Source organism: Moschus berezovskii, chromosome 16, assembly GCF_049115385.1.
Source record: "Moschus berezovskii isolate FMDL1 chromosome 16, NW_MosBer_1.0, whole genome shotgun sequence".
NCBI classification, from domain to species: Eukaryota; Metazoa; Chordata; class Mammalia; order Artiodactyla; family Moschidae; genus Moschus; species Moschus berezovskii.
Window position 1 is genome coordinate 17,608,352 of NC_142475.1, and position 14,624 is coordinate 17,622,975.

A 14,624-nucleotide genomic window follows, 5' to 3' on the forward strand; every position below is an offset into this window, starting at 1 on the left:
CGGCGTGGAAGGAGCGCCGTTCCTGCAGACTGCTTCAGGACTTCAGCAGGAAGTCTGCCCACGAGTCTCAGGGATCTCTCCGCTGGGTCTGTGGGCATCCCCAACACCCCAAACCCCCTCCCGTTCTGTGGCATACCCCTGAGTGCAGTGGCAGTGAGAGCAAGCCCAGTAGTTGGAGTATTCACAGAAGAGTGGACCAGGGTGTTCAGGTAAGAGAGAAATTGCCGTTGAAGCTATATATAACACTATCTTCTAGAAAACAAATGAGAGATTTCCAGCAGCCACTCTGGTGAGCTCCAGGAACAAGAAGAAACATCAGAATTCCTCCATAAGGCTGAACAAGAAGAGTGGAAGAGGTCCACCCATTCAGCAATCGAAGAAACCCCTCACATAGCAACACCAGCAATCAGTACCATCTAAAGGCAATCAGTAAAGACTTAAGGAGAGGTCTGCTACTTCAAATACAGAAACAGCAACACAAAGATACAAGGAACATGAAAAATCAAGAAAATATATCACCCCCAAAAGATACCAATAATTCTGCAACAACTGAGCTCAAAGCCACAAAATACTCCAATGTAGCTGATAAAAATTTAAAAATAGCTGTTTTGAAGAAAGTTAGCTACAGGAAAACTCAAAGATAGCTTAATGATAATAGGAATGAAAATACATGAACAAAATTAACTCTGCTAAAAAAAAAAATCTCAAAAAAGAATTAAATTCTGCAGCTGAAAAGTTCAATGCATGAGATGAAGAATGCACTGGAGAGCCCCTGCAGTAGTGCATTTCTTCCGACAGTAAATGACTTAGGTGATGAGAATTTTTAAATAAATCACCATTTAAAAAGCAAAGAAAGCATGTGTGATCTATGGGATTTGAGAGCAGATGTATGCTAGAAGAACTGGGAATCCAGAGGGAGAAGGGGACAGAACGTTTACTTAAATATCAGCTGAAAACTTCCCAAACCTGGGGAGACTTGGACACCCGAATTCACAAAGCTAATAGATCACCCTATTATCTAAATGTGAAAATGCCTTCTTTAAGACACTGTAATGAAATTACCAAAGAAAGCATCTTAAAGGCAGCCAGGGGTTTAAAAAAAAGTATAACCTACAATGGAGAAGAAAATGGCAACCCACTCAAGTATTCTAGCCTGGAAAATCCCATGGACAGAGGAGCCTGGCAGGCTACTGTCCATTGGGTCACAAAGAGTCGGACACGACTGAGCGACGGAGTATGAGTATAACCTACAAAGTTACATCCATTAGACTATTAATAGGTTTCTCACCAAAACCTCGCAGTCTAGGAGACAGCAGAATTCCATATTCAAAGTGTTGAAGGATAAAAAACGCCAACCAAGAATACTCCATCTAGTAAAGTTATTCTTCAGATATGAAGGAAAAATACCTTCTCAGACAAACAAAAGCTGAGGGAGTTTATCACCATTAGACTTGCCCTGCAAGAAATGTTAAAAGGAGTTCTTCAAGCTGAAATGAAAAGAGGCTCATCAGTGACATGAAAACACCTGTATACCTGTAAAGATGAAAAATATGTACTCAAATTTAGAAAATTCTATAATAGAATGCTGTATTAGCCACTTTAATTATAATGGTTAAAGGAAAAGAGTATTAAAAATAACTATAGCTATTATAATTTGTTAACAAATATACAACATAAAAAGATAATTGTGACATCAAAAATATAAAAGGGAGGGGAATGAGGGTGGGAATTTCATAGGCAAACGAAGATGCTATCAGTGTAAAATGGACTGTCATCTATGAGCTGTTTTAGGTAAGCCTTGTGGTAATCAACAAAGCAAAAATCTAGAGTAGATTCATGAAAGATTTTTAAAAAGGAAAATAGCATATTTTCATGGAAAACCACTTTACAAAGATGAAAATGAATGAAAAAGAAACAGAAAAAAACCAGAAACAGAAGGAAAAGAAACAATGGGAATAGAAACCACCAGAAAACAGTAAGATAGTAAGTCCTTACATATGTGTTCATCAATTAAAAAGAGTGGTTGGATTGATTAAAAAACAAGACCCCCCCTTCAAAAAAAATAAGACCCAACTATATGCTTCCTTCAAGAGATTCACTTTAGCTTTAAAGACACACAGACCCAAAATGAAGGGATGGAAGAAGATATTCCAATACAGGTGGAAACCACAAAAAGTGGGGTAGCATACTTACACAAAATAGACCCTAAGCCAAAAACAATAAGAAGTGAAGAAAGCCATTATGTAATAATAAAAGGGGTCAATAAGCAAGAAGATCTAGCAATCATAAAGATGGGGATATGCACTCAACATAGGAGCATCTAAATATATGACTAAGTGGGACTTATCCCCGGGCCACAAGAATGGTTCAACATGTGCAAGTTAATAAAGAAAAAAATCACACAATCATCTCAATAGGTACAGAAAAAAGCATATAACAAAATGCAACATCCTTTCATGATAAAAACTCACAACAGATTAAATACGGAAAAGACATGCCGCAACATAATAAAAGCCATATGCGACAAGCCCACAGCAAGCATACTGAAGAGTGAAAAATTGAAAGTTTTCCTCTAAGATCGGGAACAAGACAATTGTTCTTATTCAATACTAGAATTGAGAATCCTCACTAGAGCAATTAGGCAAGACAATGATAGAAAAGCCATCCAAATTGGAAGAAAGGAGTAAAATATTCATTATTTGCAGACAGATGATATGGTTTTCTATTCAGCTGGCCCTCCCTATCCATGGATTGATGTCTGGGTTGACTGAATTTACAGATTCAGAATTCATGAGAGGGCCAACTGTACTATATCACTTTTTTTATAAGGGACTTATGCATCCATGAATTTTGGTATTGGTAGGGGTTCTGGAAATCAGTCCCCCACAGATACCAAGGGATGACAGTTTAGAAAATCCTAACGTCTCAACCAATAATAGAACTAATCAACAAATTTAGTAAAGTTGCAGGATACAAAATCATCTTATAGATATCAGTTGCATTTCTATACACTAATAATGAAACACCTGAAAAATAAAACTATCCCAGTCACAATGGGCTTCCCAGGTAATGCTAATAGTGAAGAATCCGCCTGCTAATACGGGAGACAAGAGAGATGTGGGTTTGATCCGTGGGTGGGGGAGATCCCCTAGAGGAAGGCATGGTAACCCACTCCAATATTCTTGCCTGGAGAATGCCATGGACAGAGGATCCTGGCAGGCTATGGTCCATAGGGTCATAAAGAGTCAGACACAGCTGAGCACATACACACATGCACAATAGCATCAAAAGCAAAATATCAGAAGTAGATTCAATGAAAGACCTATATAACTAAAACTACAAGATTTTGTTGGAAGAAATCAAAGATGACACAAACAAATGGGAAGATATCCCCACACTCATGAATTAGAATAATTAATATTGTTTTAATTTTAACAATTAAACAACAAAGATCCCAAAGTCATCTTTCTGGGATTCAGTGCAACGGTTATCAAAATTCAAATGGCATTTTTTACAGAAATAGAAAAAAATCCCCCAGATTTGTCTAGAACCACAAAAGGCCCCCAACAATCAAAACAATTACAAGAGAAAAGAGAAAGCTGGAGGCATCACACTTTCTGATTTCAAACTATACCATAAACCATAGTAATTAAAACAGCATGGTACTAGCATAAAAATAGACACATGGCCAAGCAGAATAGAATAGAGACCCCAAAATTAAACCCTCCACATATATGCCAACTGATATTAGACAAGGAAACCAAAAACACTCAGTGGGGAAAGGGTAGGCTATTCAACACAGGGTATTGGGAGAACTAAACAAACAAATGCAGAAAAAAAAAGTTGGACTTCTCTTATTCCACTCAGAAAAATTAACTCAAAATAGATCAAAAACTTATAAGACCTGATAGGCTAAAGTGCTCATCAGCTGATGAATGGATAAAGAAGAATATATATATATACACAAAGGAAACTTTATGAGAACAAAGGAAATCCTGCCATTTGTGACAACACGGACGTTCAGTTTAGTTCAGTTCAGTCGCTCAGTCGTGTCCGACTCTCTGCGACCCCATGAATCACAGCACGCCAGGCCTCCCTGTCCATCACCAACTCCCGGAGTTCACCCAAACTCATGTCCATAGAGTCGGTGATGCCATCCAGCCATCTCATTCTCTGTCGTCCCTTTCTCCTCCTGCCCCCAACCTTTCCCAGCATCAGAGTCTTTTCCAGTGAGTCAACTCGTCGCATGAGGTGGGCAAAGTATTGCAGTTTCAGCTTTAGCATCAGTCCTTCCAAAGAACACCCAGGATTGATCTCCTTTAGAATGGACTGGTTGGATCTTCTTGCAGTCCAGGGGACTCTCAAGAGTCTTCTCCAGCACCACAGTTCAAAAGCATCAATCCTTCAGCAATCAGCCTTCTTCACAGTCCAACTCTCACATCCATACATGACCATGGGAAAAACCATAGCCTTGACTAGACAGACCTTTGTTGGCAAAGTAATGTCTCTGCTTTTTAATATGCTACCTAGGTTGGTCATAACTTTCCTTCCAAGGAGTAAGTGTCTTTTAATTTCATGGCTGCAGTCAGCATCTGCAGTGATTTTGGAGCCCAAAATAAAGTCTGACGCTGTTTTCACTGTTTCTCCATCTATTTCCCATGAAATGATGGGACCAGATGCCATGATCTTTGTTTTCTGAATGTTGAGCTTCAAGCCAGCCTTTTCATTCTCCTCTTTCACTTTCATCAAGAGATTTTTTAGTTCCTCTTCACTTTCTGCCATAAGGGTGGTGTCATCTGCATATCTGAGGTTACTGATAATTCTCCCAGCAATCTTGATTCCAGCTTGTGCTTCTTCCAGCCCAACGTTCCTCATGATGTACTCTGCATGTAAGTTAAATAAGCAGGGTGACAATATACAGCCTTGACGTACTCCTTTTCTTATTTGGAACCAGTCTGTTGTTCCATGTCCAGTTATACCTGTTGCTTCCTGACCTGCATACAGGTTTCTCAAGAGGTAAGTCAGGTGGTCTGGTATTCCCATCTCTTTCAGAATGTTCCACAGTTTATTGTGATCCACACAGTCAAAGGCTTTGGCATAGTCAATGAAACAGAAATAGATGTTTTTTTGGAACTCTCTTGCTTTCTCCATGATCCAGCGGATGTTGGCAATTTGATCTCTGGTGCCTCTGCCTTTTCTAAAACCTGCTTGAACATCTGGAAATTCACGGTTCACATATTGCTGAAGCCTGGCTTGGAGAATTTTGAGCATGACTTTACTAGCGTGTGAGATGAGTGCAACTGTGCGGTAGTTGGAGCATTCTTTGGCATTGCCTTTCTTTGGGATTGGAATGAAGACTGACGTCCAAGAGGCGGTGACTGCGTGGGCGCAGGAGGGCCGAGAGGAGCTATTCCATGTTCAAGGTCAAGAGGGGCGGCCTTGAGGAGATACCCCTTGTCTAAGGTAAGGTGCAGCGGCTCCGCTTTGCTGGAGCAGCTGTGAAGAGATATCCCACGACCAAGGTAAGAGAAACCCAAATAAGATGGTAGGTATTGCGAGGGGGCATCAGAGGGCAGACACACTGAAATCATAATCACAGAAAACTAGTCGATCTGATCACATGGACCACTGCCCTGTCTAACTCAATGAAACTAAGCCATGCCGTGTGGGGCCACCCAAGACGGGCAGGTCATGGTGGAGAGGTCTGACAGAATGTGGTCCACTGGAGAAGGGAATGGCAAACCACTTCAGTATACTTGAGTTGAGAACCCCATGAACAGTATCAAAAGGCAAATGATAGGATATTGAATGAGGAATTCCCCAGGTCAGTAGGTGCCCAGTATGCTACTGGAGATCAGTGGAGAAATAACTCCAGAAAGAATGAAGGGATGGAGCCAAAGCAAAACCAATACCCAGTTGTGGATGTGACTGGTGATAGAAGCAAGGTCTGATGCTGTAAAGAGCAATATTGCATAGGAACCTGGAATGTTAGGTCCATGAATCAAGGCAAATTGGAAGTGTTCAAACAGGAGATGGCAAGAGTGAACGTAGACATTCTAGGAATCAGTGAACTAAACTGGACTGGAATGGGTGAATTTAATTCAGATGACCATTATATCTACTACGGTGGGCAGGAATCCCTTAGAAGAAATGGAGTAGCCATCGTGGTCAACAAAAGAGTCTGAAATGCAGTACTTGGATGCAATCTCAAAAACAACAGAATGATCTCTGTTCGTTTCCAAGGGAAACCATTCAATATCACAGTAATCCAAGCCTATGCCCCAACCAGTAACGCTGAAGAAGCCGAAGTTGAACGGTTCTATGAAGACCTACAAGACCTTTTAGAACTAACACCCAAAAAAGATGTCCTTTTCATTATAGGGGACTGGAATGCAAAAGTAGGAAGTCAAGAAACACCTGGAGTAACAGGCAAATTTGGCCTTGGAGCACGGAATGAAGCAGGGCAAAGGCTAATAGAGTTTTGTCAAGAGAATGCACTGGTCATAGCAAACACCCTCTTCCAACAACACAAGAGAAGACTCTACACATGGACATCACCAGATGGTCAACACCGAAATCAGATTGATTATATTCTTTGGAGCCAAAGATGGAGAAGCTCTATACAGTTAGCAAAAACAAGACCAGGAGCTGACTGTGGCTCAGATCATGAACTCCTTATTGCCAAATTCAGACTTAAATTGAAGAAAGTAGGGAAAACCACTAGACCATTCAGATATGAGGTAAATCAAATCCCTTATGATTATACAGTGGAAGTGAGAAATAGATTTAAGGGACTAGATCTGATAAATAGAGTGCCTGATGAACTCTGGATGGAGGTTCGTGACACTGTACAGGATACAGGGACCAAGACCATCCCCATGGGAAAGAAATGCAAAAAAGCAAAATGGCTGTCTGAGGAGGCCTTACAAATAGCTGTGAATAGAAGAGAAGCAAAAAGCAAAGGAGAAAAGGAAAGATATAAGCATCTGAATGCAGAGTTCCAAAGAATAGCAAGGAGAGATAAGAAAGCCTTCCTCAGCGATCAATGCAAAGAAATAGAGGAAAACAACAGAATAAGAAAAACAAGAGATCTTTTCAAGAAAATTAGAGATACCAAGGGAACATTTCATGCAAAGATGGGCTCGATAAAGGACATAAATGGTATGGACCTAACAAAAGTAGAAGATATTAAGAAGAGGTGGCAAGAATACACAGAAGAACTGTACAAAAAAGATCTTCATGACCAAGATAATCACGATGGCGTGATCACTCACCTAGAGCCAGACATCTTGGAATGTGAAGTCAAGTGGGCCTTAGAAAGCATCACTACAAACAAAGCTAGTGGAGGTGATGGAATTCCAGTTGAGCTATTTCAAATCCTGAAAGATGATGCTGTCAAAGTGCTGCACTCAATATGCCAGCATATTTAGATAACAATACTGTATTGTAAACATCAAACTTGCTAAGAGACTAGACCTTAATTAGTCCTACCACAAAGGAGAAATGATAATGATGTCATGTGATAAAGGTGTGAACTAGCAGTACAATGGTTATCATATTGTAGTATATAAATGTATCAAGTAACGTATATGTTAAACATATACACTATTAATGCCAAATATATTTCAACTAAAAATTATTTCTAATGTTTATTTTTAGCTTCACTTTTTGGCCACTGTGCCTAGTTTATCACACATTGTCTAGTTTAATCTTTATAACAACTCTGTTATAGACTAAACCATGACACAGAGAAAATTAAAGACAGAAAATTTAAGTTAAATCCTTGTAAATTAACAAAGACTACAAATGTAGCAAATAGTCAGTCTAAGATTCAAACCTGGACAGTGCTTCTTCTGAATTCATATGCACTGTGAGTATAATGGAAAGTATTAAACATATAACTAGAATAATGGGTATGGTGCCTGGCCTTTATGAGTTGCAGCTTAGAGGAGGCAGTGGAATGTAAATTAGCAAATGTGGTACCCCAGTTGAGGTATCAGGGTGGCTACTCAGAGCAAGCGGAATGCCCAGCCCTGCCTGTGAGAGGGTTAGGAAAGGTTTCAAGGAGTTGACGTTGCAGCTGGAGTTTGCCCATTTGAATGAGAGAAAACAATGTTCCAGGCAGAGGAAAGAGGAGACACAAAGGCATTAAGATGCATGTTGAAGGTGTGTGTTTAATGAAAGGGTGAAATAACTGAGCCTGTTTGGGGAACTGCGTCTCATCTTAGTATCAGTGGAGTATAAGCTTTGTATGATAAGCCTGAAGGAATGACAGTTGGATACAGCAGGAAGCTGCACTTGAAATGGTAGAAATATCAGAGTTTTAATTATACAAATAGTTCCTTCCCTAGTCAGGCATTACCACTCTTAACCAGTACCTGGTTTTCTTCCCCGCTCTGGGCACACACAACACTGTACATTTCAGCCTCTCTGTAATGGGTTAGAGCCAGGTGACCACTTCTGCCAACAGCATAGAAGTAGAAGCAGTCCTTCGCTTCCAGGCCAGAGTATGCAGGAGCAGGCACACAGCCCCCCACACAGACTTCTCCCTCTATACAGGGGCTGAGAAGGCCTCATGAAGACTTAGATTCCTCAGCTGCAAAAAACATGGACGGATACTTTCCAACCACTCGGAGCTGTAGGATTACAAAGTTCTTGTAAAATGCCTGGTTGTTACTTGATAAGTTCCTGCTCTTACCTTTCATGGTGTAACTTCTTTCTTCCCATAAGTATTATGATCTCATCTATGTTGTTAGAAAAGGATAATAAAGCTCTTTTCAAATATTTACAGACCACAGGCTTCCCTGGTGGCTCAGAGGTTAAAGCGTCTGCCTCCAAAGCGGGAGACCTGGGTTCGATCCCTGGGTCGGGAAGATCCCCTGGAGAAGGAAACGGTAACCCACTCCAGTATTCTTGCCTGGAGAATCCCATGGACGGAGAAGCCTGGTAGGCTACAGTCCACGGGGTCGCATAGAGTCGGACACGACTGAGCGACGGAACCGAACGGATAAGTCACACACATATTAAGATTCAGCCAAAAGAGACAGGATAGCTAGAGAAGCAGTCTAGCGCCGTCTGCTGGAAATCAGTCATGTCTCAACAGCCAAGAGATTACTCCACAGGTTGAGGTTAACAACCTATTTCTAATAGCATATGCCTTTTCTAACCTTTACTGTTTTGAGAGTGAGCCAACACTGATATATATTCAGAGTCTGGCACAGGTTGGTGGGAGCTTAGCAAATGTTGAATGAATGAATCCAGAGGACGCTGCCCTAAAATTTGCTGACGCAGTTCAGTCCAGTTGCTCAGTTGTGTCCAACTCTTTGCGACACCATGGACTGCAGCATGCCAGGCCTCCGTGTTTACTCCCAGAGTTTTAAGGTGCCCTGGTTTCCAAAATTCAGATTAGAGAAGCTCCTGTTACTGAGAAGTTTATGATGACACTCTAAATATTCCTCAAACAGTAGTTCTTGGAATATTTGCTTCAGAATTTTAGAGTTCAAGGGGTTGGGAATCTAAATTTTAAAGTATTTCTTGTGATTCTCAAGCAAGTTGAAATATTCACACACTGTCCTAGAAGCCAAGTGTATGATAACTAATTAATATGAGATACATAAGCATTGTGAGTAAACTACTTGTGACCCTCAGAATAAAGTATTGTAGGGGATACATAAAAATGATAGCTCCTGCTTTTAATGAGATTATGACTAATTTGGAAGAAATGGAAAATAAAACCAAGTTCAAGAGGCTCTAGTAGGGGGAAAAAAAGGCATTGATAAAATGTTCAAGTCACTGTCAAAGTTATTAAATAGGTCAAAGTTAATCAAGAACATTTTCAGTAAGAGGTAAAGTCTAAGCTGTGTTTTCATGTTGACTTGGGTTGATGAGCAGGAGGAGCTCAGTCTGACTGAATTACTTTCCATAGAAGTCCCAGTGGCACAGGGCACAGGAAACAGCAACTTGACCACTGCAGGCATGCTTCAGAGCACAGTGAGCAGAACCAGACAGGCAACGTATAAACCAAATTGATTTGGTTTGCTGTTTTTTCCATTTCATACGTGAACTAACTATATCTCAATTTTAAAAATTGAGGGGGAAAAAAAGCACAAACCATCCAATTCAGACACTAAATTACTAAGTTCACCCCTTTAAGCATGTCAAGAGTTTACCAGCTAAGAGATGGGGATACCAGACCCCCTGACCTGTCTCTTGAGAAACCTGTATGCAGGTCAGGAAGCAACAGTCAGAACTGTACATGGAACAACAGACTGGTTCCAAATAGGAAAAGGAGTACGTCAAGGCTGTATATTGTCACCCTGCTTATTTAACTCATATGCAGAATACATCACGAGGAACACTGGGCTGGAAGAACCACAAGCTGGAATCAAGACTGCTAGGAGAAATATCAGTAACCTCAGATATGCAGATAACACCACCCTTATGGAAGAAAGTGAAGAGGAACTAAAAAGCCTCTTGATGAAAGTGAAAGAGGAGAGTGAAAAAGTTGGCTTGAAGCTCAACATGCAGAAAACTAAGATCATGGCATCTGGCCCCATCACTTCATGGGAAATAGATGGGGAAACAGTGTCAGACTTTATGTTTGGGGGCTCCAAAATCACTGCAGATGGTGATTGCAGCCATGAAATTAAAAGACGCTTACTCCTTGGAAGGAAAGTTATGACCAACCTAGGTAGCATATTAAAAAGCAGAGACATTACTTTGCCAACAAAGGTCCATCTAGTCAAGGCTATGGTTTTTCCCGTGGTCATGTATGGATGTGAGAGTTGGACTGTGAAGAAAGCTGATCGCCAAAGAATTGCTTTTGAACTGTGGTACTGGAGAAGACTCTTGAGAGTCCCTTGGACTGCAAGGAGATCCAACCAGTCCATTCTAAAGGAGATCAGTCCTGGGTGTTCATTGGAAGGACTGATGCTAAAGCTGAAACTCCAATACTTTGGCCACCTCATGCGACGAGTTGACTCACTGGAAAAGACTCTGATGCTGGGAGGGATTGGGGGCAGGAGGAGAAGAGGATGACAGAGAATGAGATGGCTGGATGGCATCACCGACTCAACGGGCATGAGTTTGAGTGAACTCCGGGAGTTGGTGATGGACAGGGAGGCCTGGCGTGCTGTGATTCATGGGGTTGCAAAGAGTCGGACACAACTGAGCAACTGAACTGAACTGAACTGAATACCATACACAAAAATAAACTAAAAATGGATTAAAGATCTAAATTTTAGACCAGAAACTATCTAGAGGAAAACATAGGCAAAACACTCTCTGACATAAATCATAGCAGGATCCTCTATAACCCACCTCCCAGAGTAATGGAAATAAAAGCAAAAATAAACAAATGGGACCTAATTAAACTTCAAAGCTTTTGCACAACAAAGGAAACTATAGGCAAGGTGAAAAGACAACCTTCAGAATGGGAGAAGATAATAGCAAACAAAGCAACTGACAAAGAATCTCAAAAATACACAAGCAGCTCTTGCAGCTCAATTCCAGAAAAATAAATGAACCAATCAATAAGTGAGCCAAAGAACTAAACAGACATTTCTCCAAAGAAGACATACAGATGGCTAACAAACACATGCTCAACATCACTCATTATCAGAGAAATGCAAATCAAAACCACAATGAGGTACCATCTCATGCCGCTCAGAATGGCTGCTATCAAAAAGTCTACAAACAATAAATGCTAGAGAGGGTGCGGAGAAAAGGGAACCTCTTACACTGTTGGTGGGAATGCAAACTCATACAGCCACTATGGAGAACAGTGTGGAGATTCCTTAAAAACCTGGAAATAGAACTTCCATGTGACCCAGCAATCCCACTGCTGGGCATACACACCAAGGAAACCAGAACTGAAAGAGACACGTGTAACCCAACCTTCATCACAGCACTGTTTACAATAGCCAGGACATGGAAGCAACCTAGATGTCCATCGGCAGAAAAATGGATAAGAAAGCTGTGGTACGTATACATAGTGGAATATTACTCAGCCATGAAAAAGAATGCATTTGAATCAGTTCTAATAAGGTGGATGAAACTGGAGCCTATTATACAGAGTGAAGTAATAAAGAAAAACAGCAATACAGTATACTAACGCATATATATGGAATTTAGAAAGATGGTAATGATGGCCCTATATGCAAGACAGCAAAAGAGACACAGATATACAGAACAGATTTTTGGACTCTGTGGGAGAAGGTGAGGGTGGGATGATTTGAGAGAATAGCATTGAAACATGTATATTACCACATGTGAAATAGATTGCCAGTCCAGGTTTGATGCATGAGGCAGGGTGCTCAGGGCTGGTGCACTGGGATGACCCTGAGGGATGGGATGGGGAGGGAGGTAGGAGGGGGGCTCAGGACAGGGGACACATGTACACCCATGGCTGATTCATGTCAGTGTATGGCCAAGGGGATTCATGTATTGTTAGTGGAATTGGAAATTGTGACAGTCTTCTGGGGAAGGCAGTCTGATAATCCTATTAAAATTAAAAATACATATACTTTTACCATAGCTATTTGATTTCTATGAATCCATCTGCCATATTCCAAAGTACCAGGAAACAAGGGCTTATGGATGAGGCTGATTCTTGCACAGAGGAAAACAAAAGGGACACACAGTGAATACCCATGAATATGAAGCCATCAGAAAGGAGGAGCTGGAGCTTTATCCCTTGACTTGGACTGATTTCTATAAGATACTGAAAAAATCACAATAATCCATACATATATGCACTATATGACATTATATAAATGTGGAGAAAGCTATGTTATCACACATAACTTGGTCATTGAAGTGGTGACGTGGGAAGGTAATGTGGGAAGAGGGGCAGAGAAGAGAAAGGGAGAAAGAAATAAGAAAGGAAAAAGGGAAGAAGGGGAAAGAAAATCTTCCGTGCATATTTTATTTCAACTCTTTGGGACCCCATGGATTGTAGCCTGCCAGGCTTCTCTGCAAGAGAGAATTTTCCAAGCAAGAATACCGGAGTGGGTTATCATTTCCTTCTTCAACAGGTCTCTCCAACCCAGGGACTGAACCTGAGGATCTTGCATCTCTAGCATTGACAGGCAGATTCTTTACCACTAGTGCCACGTGGGAAACCAGAAACTCTCAATAGTACTTGTCTCTCAAACATCAGTTCACACCTTACCTCTAAAGCAACAATGGTCTCTTTATTTAGCTGAATGTATTGCATTTTCCTTAAATGGAAAAACAAAAGGCCCCTGAAAACAAAAATGTCTGGGCTATACTGACCCTGGTGGCTCAATTGGTAAAGAGTCTGCCTGCAATGCGGGAGACCTGGGTTCGATCCCTGGGTTGGGAGGATCCCCTGGAGAAGGGAATGGCAACCCACTCCAGTATTCTTGCCTGGAGAATTCCATGGACAGAAGAGCCTGGTGGGCTACAGTACATGGGATCACAAAGAGTTGGACACGACTAAGTGACTAACTTTTATACAGTTTATACTGACCCTGTTGGAGAAGGAAATGGCAACCCACTCCAGTGTTCTTGCCTGGAGAATCCCAGGGATGGGGGAGCCTGGTGGGCTGCCTTCTATGGGGTCGCACAGAGTCGGACACCACTGAAGCGATTTAGCAGCAGCAGCAGCAGCATACTGACCCTGAGAAGAGATTTTCTGGTGATTGCCATACATCCTAGAATATTTATGAATTAACCTATTTGGTGGTGGTGGTGGTTTAGTTGCTAAGCCATGTCCAACTCTTTGTGACCCCATGGACTGCAGCACAACAGGCTTCCCTGTCTTTCACAATCTCTCGGCATTTGCTCAAACTCATGCCCATTGAGTCGGTGATACCATCCAACCATCTCATCCTCTGTCACCCCCTTGGGCCTCCTGCCCCCAATCTTTCCCAGCATCGGGGTCTTTCATAACGAGTCGCTCTTCTCATCAAGTGGCCAAAGTATTGGAGCTTCAGCTTCAGCATCAGTACTTCCAATGAGTATTTAGGGTTGAATTCCTTTAGCATTGACTGGTTTGATCTCCTTGCAGTCCAAGGGACTCTCAAGAGTGTTCTCCAGCACCACAATTTGAAAGCATCAGTTCTTTGGCACTCAGCCTTCTTGATGGCCCAGCTCTCACATCCATGACAAGACTGCTGGAAAAACCATAGCTTTGACTATACAGACCTTTGTTGCCTTGAGATCCCCATGAACCTATTTGGTTAACCTTGTTTAAAGTGACTGCCACTGTCTTGTTTCAAAATTTATTCTAGTGGTTCATGAACTCTGAGGCTTCGGTCCACACTCCCACGCCTTTACTGTTATTCTGTCCTGTTGTAGCAGCCTCAATGCCCTCTTCATAGATGGGAGTGCTTATTAAGTACACATAGGGAAGAGTAAAGACAGGATTCTTACCCTCGAGAGGGTTTCTTTCTTTTAAAGGTTTCTGTTTTCTTAGTATCCTGAATTCAGAATTTGGAGGCATCTGGTACACATGGGGTTGTGAAATATCTAAGTTTTACCTTCTCCATGCAGGATAAAAGGCAGCAGAAACAGGAGATCCAATATTCTTAGGCAAGAAGTGGGAAGAAAAACAATAAAATCAGGACTACATTGGCACCAGACAACTGCTAATCTCCATG